At 41.7% G+C, this 19,541-nt stretch overlaps 1 protein-coding gene across 6 annotated transcripts in view; it reads left to right on the top strand.

Annotated features, from left to right (window-relative positions):
- Positions 1–5,153: 5,153 nt before the first annotated feature.
- The window catches only part of SMAD9 (SMAD family member 9), a 76,633-nt gene continuing 62,245 nt past the window's right edge, over positions 5,154–19,541 (top strand). Inside the window, exons 1-3 of one of the 6 annotated variants that reach the window (XR_002079491.2) lie at positions 5,154–5,350; positions 6,818–6,903; positions 16,116–16,306. The gene's annotated coding sequence lies outside the window, so the exon portion shown is untranslated. The remainder of the gene's footprint in view (positions 5,351–6,817; positions 6,904–16,115; positions 16,307–19,541) is intronic. The other 5 variants (XM_053900161.1, XM_053900178.1, XM_053900170.1 and 2 more) reach the window with 5 other exon arrangements.

The following is a 19,541-nucleotide window of genomic DNA, read 5'->3' on the forward strand; positions in this document are numbered from 1 at the left end:
ATTTTATGAAATATTAGCTTGATATCAAAACAAAAGAAAGGGGTGCGTGGGTAGCTTAGTTGGTTAGGCGTCTGACTTCAGTTCAGGTCATGATCTCGCGGTCCATGAGTTTGAGCCCTGCATCGGGCTCTGTGCTAACAGCTCAGAGCCTGGAGCCTGCTTCAGATTCTGTGTCTCCCTCTCTCTTTTGCCTCTCCCCCACTCATGCTCTGTCTCTCTCTGTCTCTCAAAAATAAAGAAACATTAAAAAAATAGAAAGTACAAAAAAAGGAAAACTGCAGACCAATACCCTTTATGAATACAGACAAAAAAATCCTGAATAAGATATTAACAAATAACATTTCTCAGTATCTAAAAAAAAATTAAATTATACACATCATGATCAAGTGTGGCTTATACTGGGATGCTGGGGTGGCTCAATATTTGAAAATCAATCAATATCATACATCATGTTAACGGACTAAAAAAAAGAAATACTATATATGAATTATTTCAGAAAAATCATTGGAAAGTTCAATATCCATTCATGATAAAAATCCTCAGAAAAATAAGACTAGAGGGGAACTTCCCCAACTTGATAAAGTGAATCTACTGCATCTACAGATACCATTGTATATAATAGTTAAAAAAACGAATGCTTTTCTCTAAGGTCAGGAAGCTTTGCTCTAAGGTCAGGACCAAGGCAAGGATGCCCATTCTCACCACTCTTATAATTTTTTATTTTATTTTATTTTATTTATTTATTTTTAATATAATTTATTGTCAGATTCTCACCACTCTTACTGAATATAGGGCTGAAAGTTCTAGTCAATGCAATGAGGCAAGGAAAAGGAATAAAATGAATATAAATGAAAAAGTAATAAATAAAACCGTCTATATTTGTAGATTACATGATTGTTTACATAAAAAATCCCAAGGAATCTTTAAAAAAAAAGCATCCTAGAACTAATGAGTGAGTTCAGCAAGGTCACAGGATACAAGATAAACATATAATTATCAATTTATTTATACTAGCAGTGACCATATGGATACTGAAAGTAGAGACAACAAAAGAAAATAGGCAAATGGAACTATAACAAACTTAAAAATTTCTGTTCATCAAAAGAAATAATCAAAAGAGTGCAAAGGTGACCTACAAAAGGGGAGGAAACATTTGCAAATCACATATCTGATAAAGGACTAATATCTAGAATATATAAGGAACGGCAAAAACCCAACAAAAAACCCAAATAGCCCTGTTAAAAAATGGGCAAGACTTGAATAAACAATTCTCCAAAGAAGATATACCAATGGCTAATAAACATATGAAAAGATACTCAACATTACAGATATTAGGAGCAAGACAAATCAAAACCACACAAGATATCACCTCGATAGCCACTATTAAAAGAAAAGAAAGTAATAAGTGTTGGCAAGGATACTGAGCAATTGGAAGCCCTTGTGTACTATTGGTGGGAATGCTAAATGGTACAACCATATGGAAAACAATATGGAGATTCCTCAAAAATTTTTAAGTAGAATTACCATATGACCCAGCTGTCTACTTCTGGGTATAAGCTCAAAAGAATTCAAAGAATTCAAAGCAGGATCTCAAAGAGGTAATTTCACACCCATCTTCACTGTGGCATTATTCACATTAACCAAGGGGTGGAAGCAATCCAAATGTCCATTGACGGATGCACTGGGTAAAGAAGATGTGGTAGATACATACACTGGAATATTATGATTCCTTAAAAAAGAAGGAAATCCTGTCCTACAACATGGATGAACCTCAAGGACATTATGCTAAGTGAAATAAGCCAGTCACAGAAAGACACATACAGTATCATTCATATGAAGTATGTGAAATAGTCAAAATCATAGAAACAGAAGATGGAAAAGTGGCTGCCATGGACTGGAGGAGAGACTGAACAGGGGCATTAGTGTTTAATGGCTATGGATCATCAATTCTGCGAAACGAAAAAGTTCTAAAGATCTGTTGTACAACAATTTGAATATACTAAAGAACTGTCCACTTAAAAATAGTTAAGATGATAAAAAAAAAGTTTGATCTAGTCCCTAAGTAACATGTGACTAAGCAACAATTTGAATGAATGGATTAACTTGATTAATCCTAATGTTAACCTCTGCCTGTTATCACATCTGCTCACTTTTCGATTCAACTTCAAGTTCCAGGAAGACAGTGAGGTGTAGTGGTTAAATGTCTGGGCTTTGGAGTCAGGCAGACAGACACTTGGAGACAGTCGGTTATGCCTCAGGTTCCTCAGCTGCAAAGCAGGATAATAATTCTCATCCTGAGATGTCATGAGGATGAAACAAGATGATGTGCATAAAGCCTAACCTGGTCCTGGCAGAGATTCGCACAGGAGAAAGCTGTCACTTCACCACCAAATCAAGATACTCTATGACTCCCTTGTTGCAATCCCAGAATGCTTATTTGGTGATATAATATCTTGTAACATTATTTTTCTCATTTATCCAACTAGTTTGACAGTTCTCTTAGGAACATTAAGGTTTTCATACATAAAAGCTCAAGTATTCTGCACATAGTAGGCATTCTGGGCTGCCTTTATGATGTGTACCTGCATCAGAGCGCCTGGCCAACGGGGCTAAAATACAGCTACACTCTGCTGCAAAGCCAGCACCCACAGAGCTGCATTTACCCAGACTGTGGGTGTGGCGGCGGGGGTTCTTTGGCTATGAGTTAGTGGGCATTTCATACTCACTTCTCCGGGTGCTTCTGTGGAGACTCCATGACACCTCCCTTGTGCCTTCACCCTCTAAGTGACACAAAAAGTTGTATGATCATCATTGATCTGTGTGTCTTTCCTAGTGCAACCTAGTTTCCTCAGGACCAGTGCTCTGTGTCCACATGATTAGTCCAGGCACCTGTGCTCAGGAAACTGTTTAATACTCATTATGGACTGAATGATAGCTCTGGAAGAAAAGTTCAAGAAGGAGTCAGAAAAAGCGCAGAGTGAGGACAGAATTACAGACGAAAGGTATGAAACTAGAAGTGGGAGGGGTATGTAGGCAACAATTCCTAGTTATGGCTCTGAGTAGAAACATTATAATGCTAGATCAAACATCAAGTATAGCAGATGCACAAAGTAGAATCTTAGTATCTATGGATTACTACAGCCTTTGTCCCCAGCATGTCCTATGCTGAGTACTTTACAAAAGAAAAGGAGGCTTCTCCTCCTGTCACTGTTCTATAGGCTGCAGGAACTCATCTTGCATCAAGTCCTTGCAATTCAGAAAAGGAGGAGATTGGTTTCACTGTGGTTTTCAGGTCTTGAACCAAAACTTATTTGGAGGTTCCACCAAATCACAACCTGTGACTGAGTCTCCCCCTTCGTAAGATTCCCATTGCATAGTTTTTTTGCTGGAAGTTCCAACAAGCCTAAAATTGCAGTTAATCAAGAAAGCAAGAGGAAAAAATTCAGCAAAGGATTTCCTATTACAAGGATAGTCAGCTTCTGAAAAATGGAGTGCCAACATTGAGCCTTCTTTCCCGGAGTGGGCATTTTCTCCTTGGAACTCACCAGATCTTAGTGTTCCTGTATAGAATGGATTAACTTTCTACACTAGGTTTCAGGAATAAATGGCAGGAATTATCTAAGTGACAGTCTAACTTTTAGGTGTCAAAATTTCCTGGTATGTAAATGATAATGTACAGAAAAAGGAGACGACACACACTCAAAGAATCTGTAAATCCAAGTCCTGCCAACAGCCAGGAGAGTTCCGTGAACTTAAAAAGACTCCATGCCAGAAGCATGAGCCAGCACTGCAGAGGTTATAATTTCTTTCTCTGCATCGTGTCCTCTGCATTGTCTAATGCACATACGGAAACTGAAGCAGTGCCAGAGTCATTTCTTTTCTCAATAACATTAAAAACAAAACAAACCAAAACAAAAACAGCACAAGCCACAAGGTATTAATTCTGAGGACTTGGTTTACTCGCAGTCAAGTGCACATCAAGGGCACTCTGTAGCTTTTAGCAGTCCAAATGTTTCCTAGTGTCTCACACCCACAATATTTCCAAATTGAACCCTCAGCCTGGAGCACAGGTAGAGGTAAGTGGGCCAGGTGTAGAAAGAGGACTTAAATTCGAGTTTCAGGTTCAAGCACAAATGCTGTTTTAAACAAGGTCATTGCTCAACCACAACATGATAATGCAAAAATGGCATCTGCCAGGGGAAGAAAATGCAGTGCTTTGAGAACTAGAAAAAGCCATTAAATTCAGAGCCTTGAGTTTCATTGGTATCAGGGCCTTCTGGAACACTGATTTTTCTATATAAAGGAGCAAAATGAATACTGCCTCTGCAGTTGAATGCCTTTTCCATGAAGAGGTACTGGCTGATGGGAAATCAAGGATCATGAGTATGTTGGTGGCATTTCCTAAATGTATTCCAGTGTGTATGTATTCTAGGAGTCCACAGTGACTGCAAGAAACAGACTACCCAGGGGATAGCCAGGCCTTAAGGCAAGAAGGCTGTACATTAACATTGCTCAGTGCCCATAAGGTTATCCCTTTATTAGATTAGATAATATTATGTTATATGCTAGGCTGTTAAGCATACAAATACATATAAATAAACGACAAGCCACATAATTACCTGACTAGTTTTTACCACCACTCACCACTCACAGTGATTAGATTTTCTTCTGCCCATGCCAATGCAAACCAGTTGATCTGGTGCTGTCGACGGTGTAATGATTCCTTTAGTCTGAAAAGCTAGCAAGCAACGAAAGGCAAGTAACAGTAATCATCAGGGCCCAGAAACGTTGTCAGAAAGAGTGGCTGGTGGGGAGAGGGGGTCCAAACCGATTTGTTGGTCCTGTATCTCTTGTTCTGGTAACAACCCTCCTCGGCCTTAGGCGGACCCAAGAAATCTCAGGAGTGGCGGGTGAGACAGAGAGATGCGAGGTGACCCGGGCTGGCCAGGGCCTCCCCACCGCGGCCGGCCAGGGGGGTTCGGTAGCGCACAGAGGCGAGGCGAGCCTGGGGACCCACGGGAGGACCAGGGAGCAGCGCGGGGCCGCCGCGAGGCGCCCCCGCCGCAAGTTTCCGCGCACGTGGCCGCGGGGCGGGCCGCGCTCCCCCCGCCTCGCGGGCTCCCGGCGCGGCCAGGGCGCGCGGCGGCGGGCGGGGGCGGACCCGTGCGCAGGGCTCCTGGCCGCTTTCCAGGTCGGCGCACTAATACGGGCGATGAGGCTTCGCGGCTCCAGTCTGACTGACGCCGGCTGGGGCCGCCGCCGCCGCCGCTGCAGCCGCTGTCTCGGTCCCCGCCGCCGCCGCCGCCGCCGCCGCCGGGCCCTGCAGCCGCTGGGCGCGCGCAGCCAGGCAGTGAGTGCGCGGCGCTTGGAGCAGGCGGCCGGGGACCCACGGCGGGGGGCGAGGGGGGGTCAGCCAGACCCGGGAGGGGGGGGGGGATGAGTGACATCGTGGGGGACAGGTAAGAGATGCCCTCCCCGGCGCGCGCTGGGCGAGTGCGTGTGTGTGTGCGTGTGCGGCTAAGTTGTTCTTCCCCGAGGGAAGTCTTCGAGGCCCTTTGGTGGGTGGCTTGGTTCTTTGTACTCTCCATCCCTGTATTTCTTGGTGGAGCCTGTTTGGGGTGGGGTGGGGCGGAGGGGACAGCTCCAGGGAGTTGGCCTCGCGCCCTCCGCGTCGCCCCAGCCGCCGGCAGGCGACACCTGGGACCTGTGGGAGGATGCTCGTCCCACTGTGGGGGCGCTGGCCGTGCGGGGCTGTGGCCCAGGGCGTGGGTAGGGATGTGCGCTGGGTCTCCGGCCCCCCCTCGGCTGGGCACCGCGCGGGGGTCGAGCACCGAGGACTGGCGCAGTGGAGACCCAGACTTAGAGCTGGGTAACCGTTGGTTGTGACCGAAAGTGGGGGGGGGGGCAGTGGAGAAATCGGGGTGGGGGTAGTAATTGCGACTCAGCTGGCCTCCCTGGCCTTCTGTCTCTTAGGCTTTTTGCTCTGCTTACCTTTGAGGCACGCGAAGAGGGAAGGGGAAAAAAAAAAAAGTTGGGAATGTTGTTCAAGTGTCTCCGGGCAAGCGCTTGGATTGTGTTGGGAGCTGGGATGTTTGTCTTTTCCTTCGCCTGCCATTCGGTGCCAGCTCTCCGCAGAGGGGAGGGGGGCGAGGTGGGGGAACAGATACAGGAGACTAACTGACGCCAGCATTGTGATCGGAAGGAGGAGCGCGGGGAAAACATTTTTATGGATGGCTAATCGCTGACAAGCCTTCCCGTTACTATTCCTTCCTCCTCCCACCCTTGACAGTGGAAATTTCAAATGATAATTTAGAAATACTCCGTTGACTTGTTTCTGGGTTGGAAGCGGTACTCTGAGAAATCGCCTGCAAATGATGTAAATCTAGTTTTGGAATAAAATTGCATGTAAATTATTTACCCAGTAATTAACAGTCGGATGCACACCCACAGGACACTGTGGATTGCTTTTAATGGATCCAATTTACAAGTGCCATTTCAGTGGTTTGCCAGATTTCTTGGATGCTCTTTTGGAAGTGTGGTTTAGCAGGAATAATAGAGGATAACTGTAAAGTCGTAAGGCATTTAATAATTCTATCTCCTTGGCCATCACTGAGCAGAGCTTTGTGGCATCCTTCAGAGTGAGAGAAATGTTCATACTATCAACGTATCTTCTGGCTTAGGAGTCCTGTTGGTGTGAGGGAATGCCATGGGATGTTTATATTTTAAAAATAGTGATCTATATTTAAAAAGGAAGTAAAAGTGAAACCCAGACACATTCTCCTAACTCCATATTCAATACGTCTTTCTATACTTGTAGGAAGCCACCAACAAGATTTTGGACTGCTTTCAAGTTTGTGGTTATCCAAGAAGGACACTGCAGATAAGAAAATGATGTAATAGTTTGTAAGTAAGGAGCGTTTTAAATATGACAAAAGTTTAAAATAATATATCAGAAAAATAACTTTTAGCTATAATAATTGCCTTCATTGATGGCAAGACAACGGTCTTTAGCAGACAGCCTTCAGCCTTTTAATCTATTCTGACCCAACCAACTCCCATTTTTATGCTTGACTGGCTATCTTTGTCAGAGTTGTTTTATGCTTCAGCTCTGTGGTTTTAAGCTAGGTTTAAGAGAATGCCAACATATTCTTGATCTGAGCAAACTCATTTTTCTCAGTACAGTGTTTACTAAAGATCAAAGGTATAAACAAATTTTAGGTGAAACCCCTAAGTGCTTTATAATCCTGGCATCTCTGTCCTGAGCATCTTAAAGTCAGCATGAGCTATTTGACTTTTCTCCTTGTAAAATATTTTTCTTTTACTTCTATGTCTTCAGTTAATGGCTAATCAGGGAATGTTCACAGATGTCAGTTACTGCATCCCTGATTGCCCAAGACATGGAATGAGAAAGAAGAGTTTTGTTGACTTTTTTCTTTTTTAAATGAAACCTTGCCAAGGATATCTATAAGTAATAAACAACTGGCAAATTTGTTTATGTTTTCTGTCCTTGTGGTCAGTCAGAGGGGAAAAAAAATCTGTCAAGAAATAGTTTCATACAGATTAAGTATTCAGTTTCAGTGTTACAAATAGTTTAATTGTGATTAATGAGAGTGCAATTTCCTTTGTCATATTGGAGAGCTGATGTTTCATGAGTGGTCACTGTAGCACTTAGGCAGCTAACTAGTTTATATCTTATGTTCTCTTTGCAATAAATAAAATAACAATTTCATCGTATTCTGTTTTATTATTTTGGAAATAATACCCACAGAGTGTACTCTGATTTAAGGTAAGGTAAAGGTTATGGAAAATGAAGACTTTTTTTAATTTGCAAAACATACTAATTAAATTTTAAGCCTCCAACAAGGCTTAGTGTAGATTTTGTTTACTGCTTCTAACATTCGGAGAGGAATTCAGAAACAAGGAAGTGTCCAGAGTAAAAGAAAAAATATAGCAGTACAGTTGAAAGCATGAATCTCTTCAAATAGTTGTAATTCTAGGCTGTTGGATTTATATTTCCTTGGTTACTGTTGCTAGTGAGTTGAAAAGTTATTCTAAAGCAAAAAAAAAAAAAAAAAAGCAAACAGTAAATTCATAAGTAGTTGCAACAGTTTGAGCATGCTTTATAGATTTTTTTTTTTTTTCTGTTAACCTAGTGAACGTCCAGGTCATGAGTTGTCACATAACAAAAAAATAAACAATTATACCTTGGCAATAAACTAACCTTTTAAAATAAATATTCCTATAAATAGTGTCTCTTAAGAAACGTGTGCTAAATAAAGTTGTTAAGATTTCAGAGGAGCTGTTAGCATTAGAAGCCATCATACCCTTGAAAGCTGAGTGTTAATCTTGCCAGTGCACTGCATGCTGAGACTTCCACCCAGAACCATCTTGAAGACCGTGTAGATCTCTCCTTTGGTGGCAGCCTCAGGCTGACCCCAGACCGCTTTTTCAGGTTTATCTTCCTATTCCTTCCAGATTTTATGCTGTCATTGAAGTAATGGATTATAATTTCCCATGCATGTCGTGGCTTTCCTCTTTCCTGCATCTTTCTTTACTCATGAGAAGGCCTAGAATGCCATCCCCTGCTTCCCAGCCTGTCATCTGATCCTCAGAGCTACCTACCTCTTCTCATCTCTTGTGGCCCTGTACAGGTGCTGCCTCCACAGAACTTCCTAATGACCCTGGTCTCAGGTGTGTCCTCCTTTGAGCTCCTATGGCTGTTTGCATTTTCCACCGTTGCCACAGTGTGTCTTGTATTAAGTTACTCGTGTGCTAATTTATTTCTTTTCTTCAGTCAGTGCTTTCAAGTTCTGTGAAGGAAGGGACCATGTTTTCATCTATCTTTGTCATTCCCTTAATACGGACCACAGTGCCCAGCATAGCGGTCAGTCAATAAATATTAATTAAATGACACGTCTTTCACTGAACCCATGTTTTTTTCTGAAATAAAAATCTGTAAAGGAGTTTTCCCCCATACAATCGATCTTAGCGTTGGTTCCATCTTTCAAGAAGCCAGTGTTGAACTTGAGCTGAGGACTTTGTTAAGAGGCTGTGGAGAATTAGCCCTGAAACCCCTCCAGTCCTATTGAGCTTCTTCTGAATATTGTGGCTGAGCATTACAGTCAGGAAAGCTTATATGATACTCCTATTGCATTAGCAATTTTCCATATCAGATTCACTAAATACACAATGGAAGCCATTTAACAAAAAACCCCCCAGATTTTAATATGATATGGCTACTGCAGTGAAACTCTAATGTGATTCCACAGAAAATTGCTAACACGACGATATGCTGACCCCTCTCCCCACCCCCACCATAGCCACAGAAAAATTGATACTGTTTTTAGTGTATATGTTTCAAACTATGCTCAAAAAAGAAAAAAAAAGACTGCTACTGAGATGAGCTTCTGTTTTCGTCTGGTTGGATCTATAAAGGGTCTTGTTATCAGCCTTGTCAGAGAGCTGAATCTCCCTTTTGTGCCTTGCTCCTTGTGTTACCAAACAATGCTAAATCATTTTGCAAAATGCGTCATATTCTGTTAAGTACCTCAGAATTAATAGAGATAATATAATGTAAAAATATAATTTGTGTATAAATATCATGCTTCTATAATACATTGGATTTTACAGTTTTTTTGTTTTTTTTTTTTTTTAATTTTTTTTTTTTTCCAACATTTTTTATTTATTTTTGGGACAGAGAGAGACAGAGCATGAACGGGGGAGGGGCAGAGAGAGAGGGAGACACAGAATCGGAAACAGGCTCCAGGCTCCGAGCCATCAGCCCAGAGCCTGACGCGGGGCTCGAACTCACGGACCGCGAGATCGTGACCTGGCTGAAGTCGGACGCTTAACCGACTGCGCCACCCAGGCGCCCCAGGATTTTACAGTTTTAATTGGGAAGTCTAATCAAGTCAAAACCAATTTTCTAAGAATCAAAGAGATTCTGACAAAACTTGAAATTCAAAACTTAAAATGAAATGCAAAAACATTAAGAAGCAAATTATAAATATGTGTATGCAGCTCTGTATCATTTTAGAAGTCATAAACACTGAAAAGATTTTGGTTTTTCCCCTTCATTCTCTAACCCACATTTAATTCAAAGACAAAAATTTAACCCATGAGAGGAGTCCTACAAAGTTCTGATTTTTTCCTATAAAGGCAATTTTGATTTTCTTTCTTGGGGGGGAATACTAAATATCAATTTTTTTCTCTCTTTTTGTGTTATGATTACCTGGTATCATTGGTGGAATTCGTATATGAATATATGAATTTCCCCTTGGGGAAATTTAATATTTGATCACTTCCTTTTCCCCTTCTGCAAATTTAATTTTGAAGGACGGTAAGTGGAAAACATGTATTCCTCAGGCATGAAATGGTTTAGTGCAAAAGTAGTGAAAAGCGGTCTTTGCTTTATAAAACATTGCAATTACCAGGGATGACCATTCATTCCAGAATTGCAGTTGCCAGTTTTTACCGCTGGGCTAATAATCTGTAAAGTGCACAAGTGCTCTGGGGGCCACCCCGACTTGTTGACACTGGAGATTGGTTCTGAAACCACCTAGGGAAGAGGCTTTGGGAGTAGTAGAAGTGTGAACACTCTGTAAGTGAACGGCTCTTAGACTGAGAGCCGATGCTGAGAGCGCTTCCCCGCTGGAGCAGGCCCAGAGCCTTCACCAAACCCTGCTTTATCCCAAGGAATATATTCTTCCACGTAGCCTAGTGTTTTTCACTTTTGATCTGTTAAATTGCTTGAAAGCTGATCAAATGTCGATTTGCTTTGGTTAGTGTGTTTGTGACTGTTTCGATTTGAATTTACGAAATGCAAAAATTGTGCCGTGAGTAGTGTGGGTGGGAGATAGACCCGGAACTGTAGATTGGGACAGTTTATCGGAAGCCTTTAGGAGTTTGTCCTGAGTACTTGTGGGCTGTGGGAGGTTTAGAGCAGACTTTTTTTTTTTTTTTTTTTTTTTTTTATGGAGAGTTTGATGCATGGTGAAGTTCACCCGATGTGCTGGGAGTTGGTTTCTGAATTCTTGTATCTAAATTTAACTGACTTAGGAGCCACACGTTTCAGAAAATAACTCCGAAAAGGATTTACAGATTCCATCAGAGTTTTCCATCTTGTGGTAGAATATTTGACTTCTACTATTCATGCTTCATTATGAATCCATTAATCCATCTTGTTTTATTCTTTGCTAGGAATCACACATGAGAGAACTGGAGTTTGGCTGGAGTAGGAAGGAGGAAGAGTTAACTGAAAAGTTTGTGCATGGGCTCAGTGGTGAGGATTCGAGGCACCTTAAGCTTGGACAGGCTTATGCATGTCAAAGGCAGACATCGCTTATTTGGACTGGTGTTAGTTTAGAAGGTCTCCGTGGGCTGGCCGAGGAACGTATCAGCACTCAGAACATTGTTTCTCTGGGCAAATGCATTCCAGTTTCCAAATGACTACCCCCAAACTGGCACAACTTGTTCATAAAGTGGTACTGCCGGTGATTAACGGTTATGATTAATGATATGAGTGATTATGGTTATGCTTATGATTAATGGTTATGATTGATGATGTGAGTGACTGTCAGAAGCCAGTGAATGTGGAAGGTGAGAAAATGTGTTAAAGCTAAAAAGATTTTAGTTCTCGTGTGTTTTTCTTTCACTTCTTGGTGCATTTATATCATTCTTTCCCTGTTTTCTAAGGGCAGTAGAATTTCACTTTTAGGAGCAAAAGTTAGATCAGATGTTTGTCAAAGACAAACCTGTGTGTCCCCCATGCTTCCCTTAGGGCTTATTGGTTAATTGTGTTTACATAAAACAGTCATTAGGTGTTGGCTGTGTTTGCAAACAATTGCAAGTTGGTGCCCAGGTATTATTTCAAGGGAGTGGCATTTCCTTTCTGTGGTCATTCATCTAAATTGATTGCAAACACACATTTTAATTTTGTAAAAAAAAAATTGTATGGATTATGTTTGGTTGGTGTTTTAAAATGTGATTTTTGTGGGGCTCCTGGGTGGCTCAGTCGGTTAAGCATCTGACTTCGGCTCAGGTCATGATCTCATGGTTTGTGGGTTCGAGCCCCGTGTTGGGCTCTGTGCTGACAGCTCGGAACCTGCTTTGGATTCTGTGTCTCTCCTCCCACTCACACCTCTCTCTCAAAAATGAATAAACAAAAAAAAAATTTTTTTAGTAAAATATGATTTTGTGGATATATTAATTGGTCTAGAAAGTGGGACTTATAAATTTGGGGGCTTATAAAGGTTATTCATTCAATCGTTGTTTGTTCTGTGCCTATTGTACTTACACTGCTTGTGAGGCCCCAAGCCCTAAGGACCATATAACAAAATAAAGTAACAGAAGCAAATAAAATCTTGATTGCCAGGATATCATAGGCTAATTAGAAATGAGAGTGGTGAGGAAGGCAAATATCAGAATATTTATCAAATGGTAAATTTCTTTTTTTTTTTTTTTTAATTTTTTTAATGTTTATTTATTTTTGAGACAGAGAGAGACAGAGCATGAACAGGGAAGGGTCAGAGAGAGAGGGAGACACAGAATCCGAAGCAGGCTCCAGGCTCTGAGCTGTCAGCACAGAGCCAGACGCAGGGCTCGAACTCACAGACCATGAGATCATGCCCTGAGCCAAAGTCGGAGGCTCAACTGACTGAGCCACCCAGGCACCCCGGTAAATTTCTTTATGCAAAAAAGAAGTAATCTATTTGGATTTCTCTATATTTTTTCCTGGTTAGAATTCCATTTTTACTTTGTGAATTTTGCATCACCCTTGAGAAGGATAATTAGAATGATCCCATTTAGTTTAGGATTCTAAATAAAAGTGAAATACAAGGTATAATGGGAATAGAGATTCTTGCCGTAAGTCCTTGCAAGAAGTTAAGGAAGCTGACGATGTCCCTAGGCCTGGAATTGTACTACTGTGTCTCTCAGGAGAAGAGACCTTGCTTCTCTGGTTTTCTTCCTTAGGAAGAAGCCACCCATGACCCTTTTAATAATCTAATAATAATCTTCTATAGCCTGCCTGGCAATAATGTTTAGATTCCTGTCTCCCCCCATAGACTATAATATCACAAAGCAAAGAGACTGTGTTTTATCTTAAAATGCCAGCACCTAGAATAGGTGTCTGGCTCATCCTTGATGCTTGATACATTTAGTTTCTTCCTTCAACCACAGTCCTTTCTCTTCCCTAAGATGTGTTGGTATTTTGTAGAATAAGGTGGAAGGAAGGATAAGGCATTTGGATTTTAATCTGTAGACAAAAGAAAACTACTACATTTTAACCTGTGGTCAAAAGAGAAATACTGAAGGGTTTGAGCAGGAGAATCACATCATCAAAGGGGCGTTTGAAAAGAGATTGAAGACAAATTGATATGGTACTTCTAAGTGGCCACATTCTTACTAAGCAAAGCTGGGGAGATGGTATTTGACACACCATCTCCACTGCTTCATGCATGTCATTGGCAATTAAAAATCTGAGTTTCTCCAAACAGCAATCTATAGCACGGTTATTAGTGATTCTTCTCCATCAGTTTCTAATCTCCACAGCTCAAGCAGCCCTTGGCCCGGAAACTCAACCTCCCACAGCATACACACATCAACGAAACTTTAAAAATTACCCATACACCATTTAAAAAAAAACACTTAAAGTATTATTTATAGCCATTTAACACTTCGCAGGTATTCACGTACAGGTCAGTGTTCTTATAACAGCACTTTAAGTAGAAAGACTATTAAGTGCGCAGGAAGGAGGGAATGCATTATATGCTTTTGCTTGTCAAAGGAATTTGTTATATTACATCAGCAAAGCAATGGCTCAGAATCAGAAGTTAGACTAATTATATAGGGCTTCATAATGTAGTAGTTGATGTTATCGATGAGACTGGATTTTACCTTCATTCGTGCAACGTTTCTTGTGTGCCAGACCTAGTGTTAGGCAGTTCAGAGCACTCTGTAGCATGGCCTGTGGCCTTCAGAAAGAGCAGAGCTTCTCTGGGGAAAACAAATAACCACGGTAAGGAAGCAAGTGTCCTCTGTGCTTTTGTGAAGGTGTATGCCAGGTGCTGTGGAAGCCCAGAAGAGCTGTGGAGAGCTCATTAACGCTGCTGCCTGGGGCCATGGGGGAGGTTTCCAGGATGTAGCTGCTCACAGGCCTCAGGGCAGAGGAGAAGCAGTGCAGGGCAAAAGGAGTGAGGATTGAGGAGTCTGGGAATGCCATTTGAGGAGAAAGATTGTGAAGAGCCTGGTTGGAAAGTGATGCTCAAATCATCAAATCTTACCCAGCATACTGCTTCCCACCCTCCCCCCTCCCCCGTGTAAAATACATAAATACACACTCATAATAGAAATTTGGAGACGGGACGCCTGGCTGGTTCAGTGGGTAGCACATTTGACTCTTGATCTCGGGACTGTGAGTTCAGTCTCCAACGTTGGGTATAGAGATGACTTGAGAAAAATAGCATGGCTCAGTGAGTGAAGCGTCCAACTCTCGATTTTGGTTTAGGGTATGATCTCAAGGTTTGTGAGATCGAGCCCTGGGTGGGGCTCTGTGTTGATAACTCAGAGCCTGCTTGGGATTCTCTCTCCCTCCCTCTCTGCCATTTCCCACTTGCACAGGCGTGTTTGCACAAGCACTCTCTCTCAAATAAACATTGAAATAAAATATTTTTTAAAAGGAAGAAATTTGGAGACCAACTGTTTAAAGCAGAAATAAAAGACTTTTAACTCCAACCCCTGGAAATAGTTACTGTCCTAGTCTGTTTTAGTCTCAGTGCAAGATTTGTCACTAAAAAGTATGCGGGGATCTGCTCTGGACTTGGAAGGACAGGCCGCTAGGGGTCCAACAGGGAGGGTGCTCTTGACGGGGGTGGTGTGCAGATGAGGGGAGGCCCAGTAGGACACAGCTGCCTGGGTAGAGTAGACTCATTGAGGACATCTGGGATGGGGCATAGCTGAGAAATATGTGGAGGATCCATCCATGGGATTTGATGACCTAGGGAAAGTGGGATTGAGGAAGAGGATGAATAACATTTCCATGGGGTTGTTCTGAGTCTGTTTCTAGCTTAAGCAAGTGGTTGGGGAATGGTGCTCCCAGAAAATATGGAGGAAAAACTGTTTTAAGAAAGCTAATAGGGGGGCGCCTGGGTGGCGCAGTCGGTTAAGCGTCCGACTTCAGCCAGGTCACGATCTTGCGGTCCGTGAGTCCGTGAGTTCGAGCCCCGCGTCAGGCTCTGGGCTGATGGCTCGGAGCCTGGAGCCTGTTTCCAATTCTGTGTCTCCCTCTCTCTCTGCCCCTCCCCCGCTCATGCTGTGTCTCTCTCTGTCCCAAAAATAAATAAAAAAAAAAAAAAAACGTTGAAAAAAAAAATTAAAAAAAAAAAAAAAGAAAGCTAATAGGGGGGCGCCTGGGTGGCTCAGTCGGTTGAGCGTCCGACTTCGGCTCAGGTCATGATCTCACGGTCTGTGAGTTTGAGCGCCGCGTCGGGCTCTGTGTTGACAACTCGGAGCCTGGAGCCTGCTTTGGATTCTGTGTCTCCCTGTCTCTCTTCCCCTCCCCTGCTCATGCTCTGTCTCTCTCTGTCTCAAAAATAAATAAAAACATTAAAAAAAAAATAAAAAAAAAAAAGCTAATAGGTTCCATTTCTTTCTCTTTTAAACGAAATAATAAACATTTTTTGAGCAGTTTTAGGTTCACAGGAAAAATTGAGTGAAAGGTACAGAGTTCCCATATACCTCCTACCGCCCCCCCCCCCCCCCCCCACATGCACAGTCTCCCGTACTATGGATGTCCTCCACCAGAGTGGTGCATTTGTTACAGTTGATAATCCTACACTGGTACATCATTATCACCCAAAGTCCATGGGGTGTTGTACATTCTATGGGTTTGTGCAAATGTATAATGTGCAAATAATAGCCATTGCGATATCATACAGAAGAGTTTTACTGCCCTAAAAGTCATCTCTGCTCCACCTGTTCATCCGTCCGTCTCCCCAACTCCTGGCCTAGATTCCATTACTACATTGGAACATACTGCATTTAAGGATCTTGGAGTATGGAAGTCAGTGGTGGTCAAATTTTAATTAAAAAAAAAATTTTTTTTTTTAAACCAACAGGACCCTTAGATCAAAGAAGCCTCATTAAGTAAAGCTGAATGAAAACGGGCTGCTTTGGTGGAAGGTGGCAATCTGCGGAGGGACGAAGCCTAGTGCTTTGCCATTCTCCTGGTGTCCAAGTCCGTCCTGCCACTCTCTTGCTGCTGTGTTGGAGACTCTCTGTGGTCTCCAGAATTTTGAAGAACTGCATGGTAAGCAATTCTGGAGCTGGAAAGAAGGGCTGGTAGTTCCCAGATGCAGCGACCTCAAACTCTTGTGCTTTTCAGAACTGGTGTCTGCTTTTCGCGAGCTTTTTCGTTGTTTTGTTTTGTTTGGCTTGTTTTGGTCCCTTTCCTGGGGGCCAAGCCACCAGCTTTGATTTCACTTTGCTGTCACGTACCTGCTGGTGGCATTCCTCATCTGTCTCCCAGTTGGGTGTTCTGATTTGCTGTAAACTTCGAAATCCTGTAAACCCGCTTGTTTAACCTAAGTCGCAAATAGTCGCAAATAGGTCCTATGTGATCTTTTCTGTACAGACTTGATAACATCCATTTTGGCAGGTACAGCTCTTTTTTGCTTGTTGGTAGTTCTCAGGTTTTGTACAGTTGGATCTGCTGGATAGTCAAATTTTATACAGTGATCATCTCATTTCTCTTGGGGTCCATTTATCTTCTTGCCTTTTCCCTCTTTCTGACTGGTCCTGGAGTTATGTAGAAAGTATGTATTGCGGCCTCAGGAATATCTGTCCATCGGCTCTGTTGGGTGAATTGTAGCATTTCATGCTGATCAGGAAGAAAATGATGTCATAATTTTGATTCCTAATGAGACGCTAATATGTTGAGATGGTTGAGATGGTTGTTTTTTTTTTCTTTTTATGTGAACATTTGTCCTCTTTTTTCCTTCTTTGTCTCTGATGATTTTCTGATATGTTTTACTTTTTTTTTTTCTTTTCTTTTCTTCTTTTTTTGGCACCTTTTACTTCTACAGTGAGGCATGTAGGAGGAATAAGTAGAAGTATAACCACTTGTTAGTAATAAAAAATAGTATCTTTGCATTAAGTTAACAGTGTTCAAACTGCTTTTGCACACATCCTCTCAGTATGAAAAGCAGTGATTTTTCTTTCAGTTTTGCAGAGGAGGAAATAGGATCAAAGTGGTTGATTACTTAAAGGTCACATTAGTGAGGAAGCTAGCATTCAGTTTCACGTCTTCTTCCTCCACGTCCTTCCTCCAAATATTCATTATATCGTGTTGCATCTTTTCCTGGAGGCACTAGTTACATTGTGGGCCCTTCCAAACTTACATAATAAAATACCACACTTGTGGGGTGGTCTATAGCATCTCTCCAAGAAAATGCTGACGATGTAAAGAAGAGAGTGTGGTGGGGTGCCTGGGTGGCTCAGTCGGTTAAGCGTCTGACTTTGGCTCAGGTCATGATCTCTCACGGTTTCTGAGTTTGAGCACCACGTCAGGCTCTGTGCTGACAGCTCGGAGCCTGGAACCCACTTTGGATTCTGTGTCTCCCTCTCTCTCTGCCCCTCCCCTGATCATGCTCTCTCTCTCTCTCTCTCTCCTTCAAAAATAAACATTCAAAAAAAATTAAAAAAAAAAAAAGAGTGTGGAATGCTAGAAACTTACGCTGTAATCTTCCCAAGATTGTTTTGACATTCTCTGACGACAGTCTTATGAGTTGCTTACCGTTAAAATGTTCAATCATGCTCTTACTATTCAGAATAGCACGTGGAAAAAAAATGTGCAACATTTTAAGTCTACCTTAAAAGTGGCCCAAACGCTTAGGTGTATTTGTTAGATCCTCTCTTTGCTGCTTTATTGCCTGTTCTTCTTCCCTTTCACTATAAAATATCAAATAGGCAATAGAATAATAATTCTGTCTCCGAAGGTGGTAGGGAGAAACAGTAAAAAATGTATCCTGTCTTTTTATTAAAAAAACAAACAAACAAAAAACAATTCCATGGGCGCCTGGGTAGCTCAGTCAGTCGGGCTTCTGATTTTGGCTCAGGTCATGATCTCACGGTTCATGAGTTCAAGCCCCATGTTGGACTCTGTGCAGATGGTGCAGAGCCTGCTTGGATTCTCTTTTCCTCCTTCTCTCTCTGCCCCTCCCCTGCTCTCTCTCTCTCTCCCTCTCTCTCTCTTTCCCTCTCAAAATAAATAAACTTAAGAGAAAAAAAAATAAAAAATAATTCTAAATCTCCACTGAAACTTAAGAAATGATAGCCAATCAGCATTGACATTCTAGCTGAAAAATCAAACTAGATGAGTGTTCAAGAGGACCATATCCCAGGGATTTAAGTGAACGTGAATCAAGCCTATCCCAGTGGCCTGTTAAGTATAAATCCCAATGACACCAGTTTACTTCAGCACCTCCCGTCATGAGCACAGTGCTGCCTATTATAGCCCTGTCTTGGTGTAGGCAAAACATATCACTTTTAATCAGGACCTTTTGTGAAATTCAGTACTAATGTAAAAAGTAATGAAACTGGTTTTGGAGTTCTGTTTTAAAATGAGATTGTGTGTATACTTTATGCACGTGGGGGTTTTGATACATTTGTGGGATTTTATTGGATGAGACTCAGGCAGTCATTATGTAGTTTGGGCCACAGTTTACCCAAATCCACAACTGTTGACAAAGATTAACTTCAAATATTCTGGTACTTAGTTGTGTATTATAGGGTAAATTTATTAATCCAGTAACATTTTCAGGTAGTAGGTTCTATTACATTCCTATTAAGGAGGGGTCATAAAATCAGTTTTATGAAAGAGTGAATTTCAAATTCTGTGGACCTTCTAATGGATTTGAACACACAGAGGTTCTGGAGTATTAGTAGATTTTAATACAACTTCAAATATCAGATGTGGGGGTGCCTGAGTGGCTCAGTCGAGTGTCTAACTCTTGATCTTGGCTCAGGTCATGATCTCATGGCTTGTGTTGGGCTTGTGCTGACAGTGTGAAGCCTGCTTGGGATTCTCTCTCTCTGTCTCTCTCTCAAAAATAAATAAACATATATAAACATATAGAATAAATATCAGATGTGTTCGTGCATGAAAAGACTTCTATTTCTGCTTTCTTTCAGAATGCTCACAGTTGTTGAATCTATGGATGTTTTTTGAATGTAATTATTTGCTTTGACTGAAGGAATTTTATAGTTTGTATTGTAAAAATAGCTGATTCCAAGAAAATAAAGCTCAAAAATATTGATCGATAATATGTAAAATTGCCATTGGTTGGTTCTGGGATAGAAAATAGATCTCATTAAAAAAATAATCTTTCTGGACATTGTTCTGTATTTTCACCTTTTTCTTAGTGTAGAAACAAATGATATTTTTAAAACAGTACTTTCTTTCTCCCCTATGCTACAACCATCAGAGAAAATTGATATGTTTACATGAATCAGCATTAAGTGGAAGAAAGGATCTGAAAGGCAGG

This window comes from Panthera pardus, unplaced genomic scaffold (genome assembly GCF_024362965.1).
Source record: "Panthera pardus isolate Hobbes unplaced genomic scaffold, ASM2436296v1 HiC_scaffold_1, whole genome shotgun sequence".
Taxonomy (NCBI): Eukaryota; Metazoa; Chordata; class Mammalia; order Carnivora; family Felidae; genus Panthera; species Panthera pardus.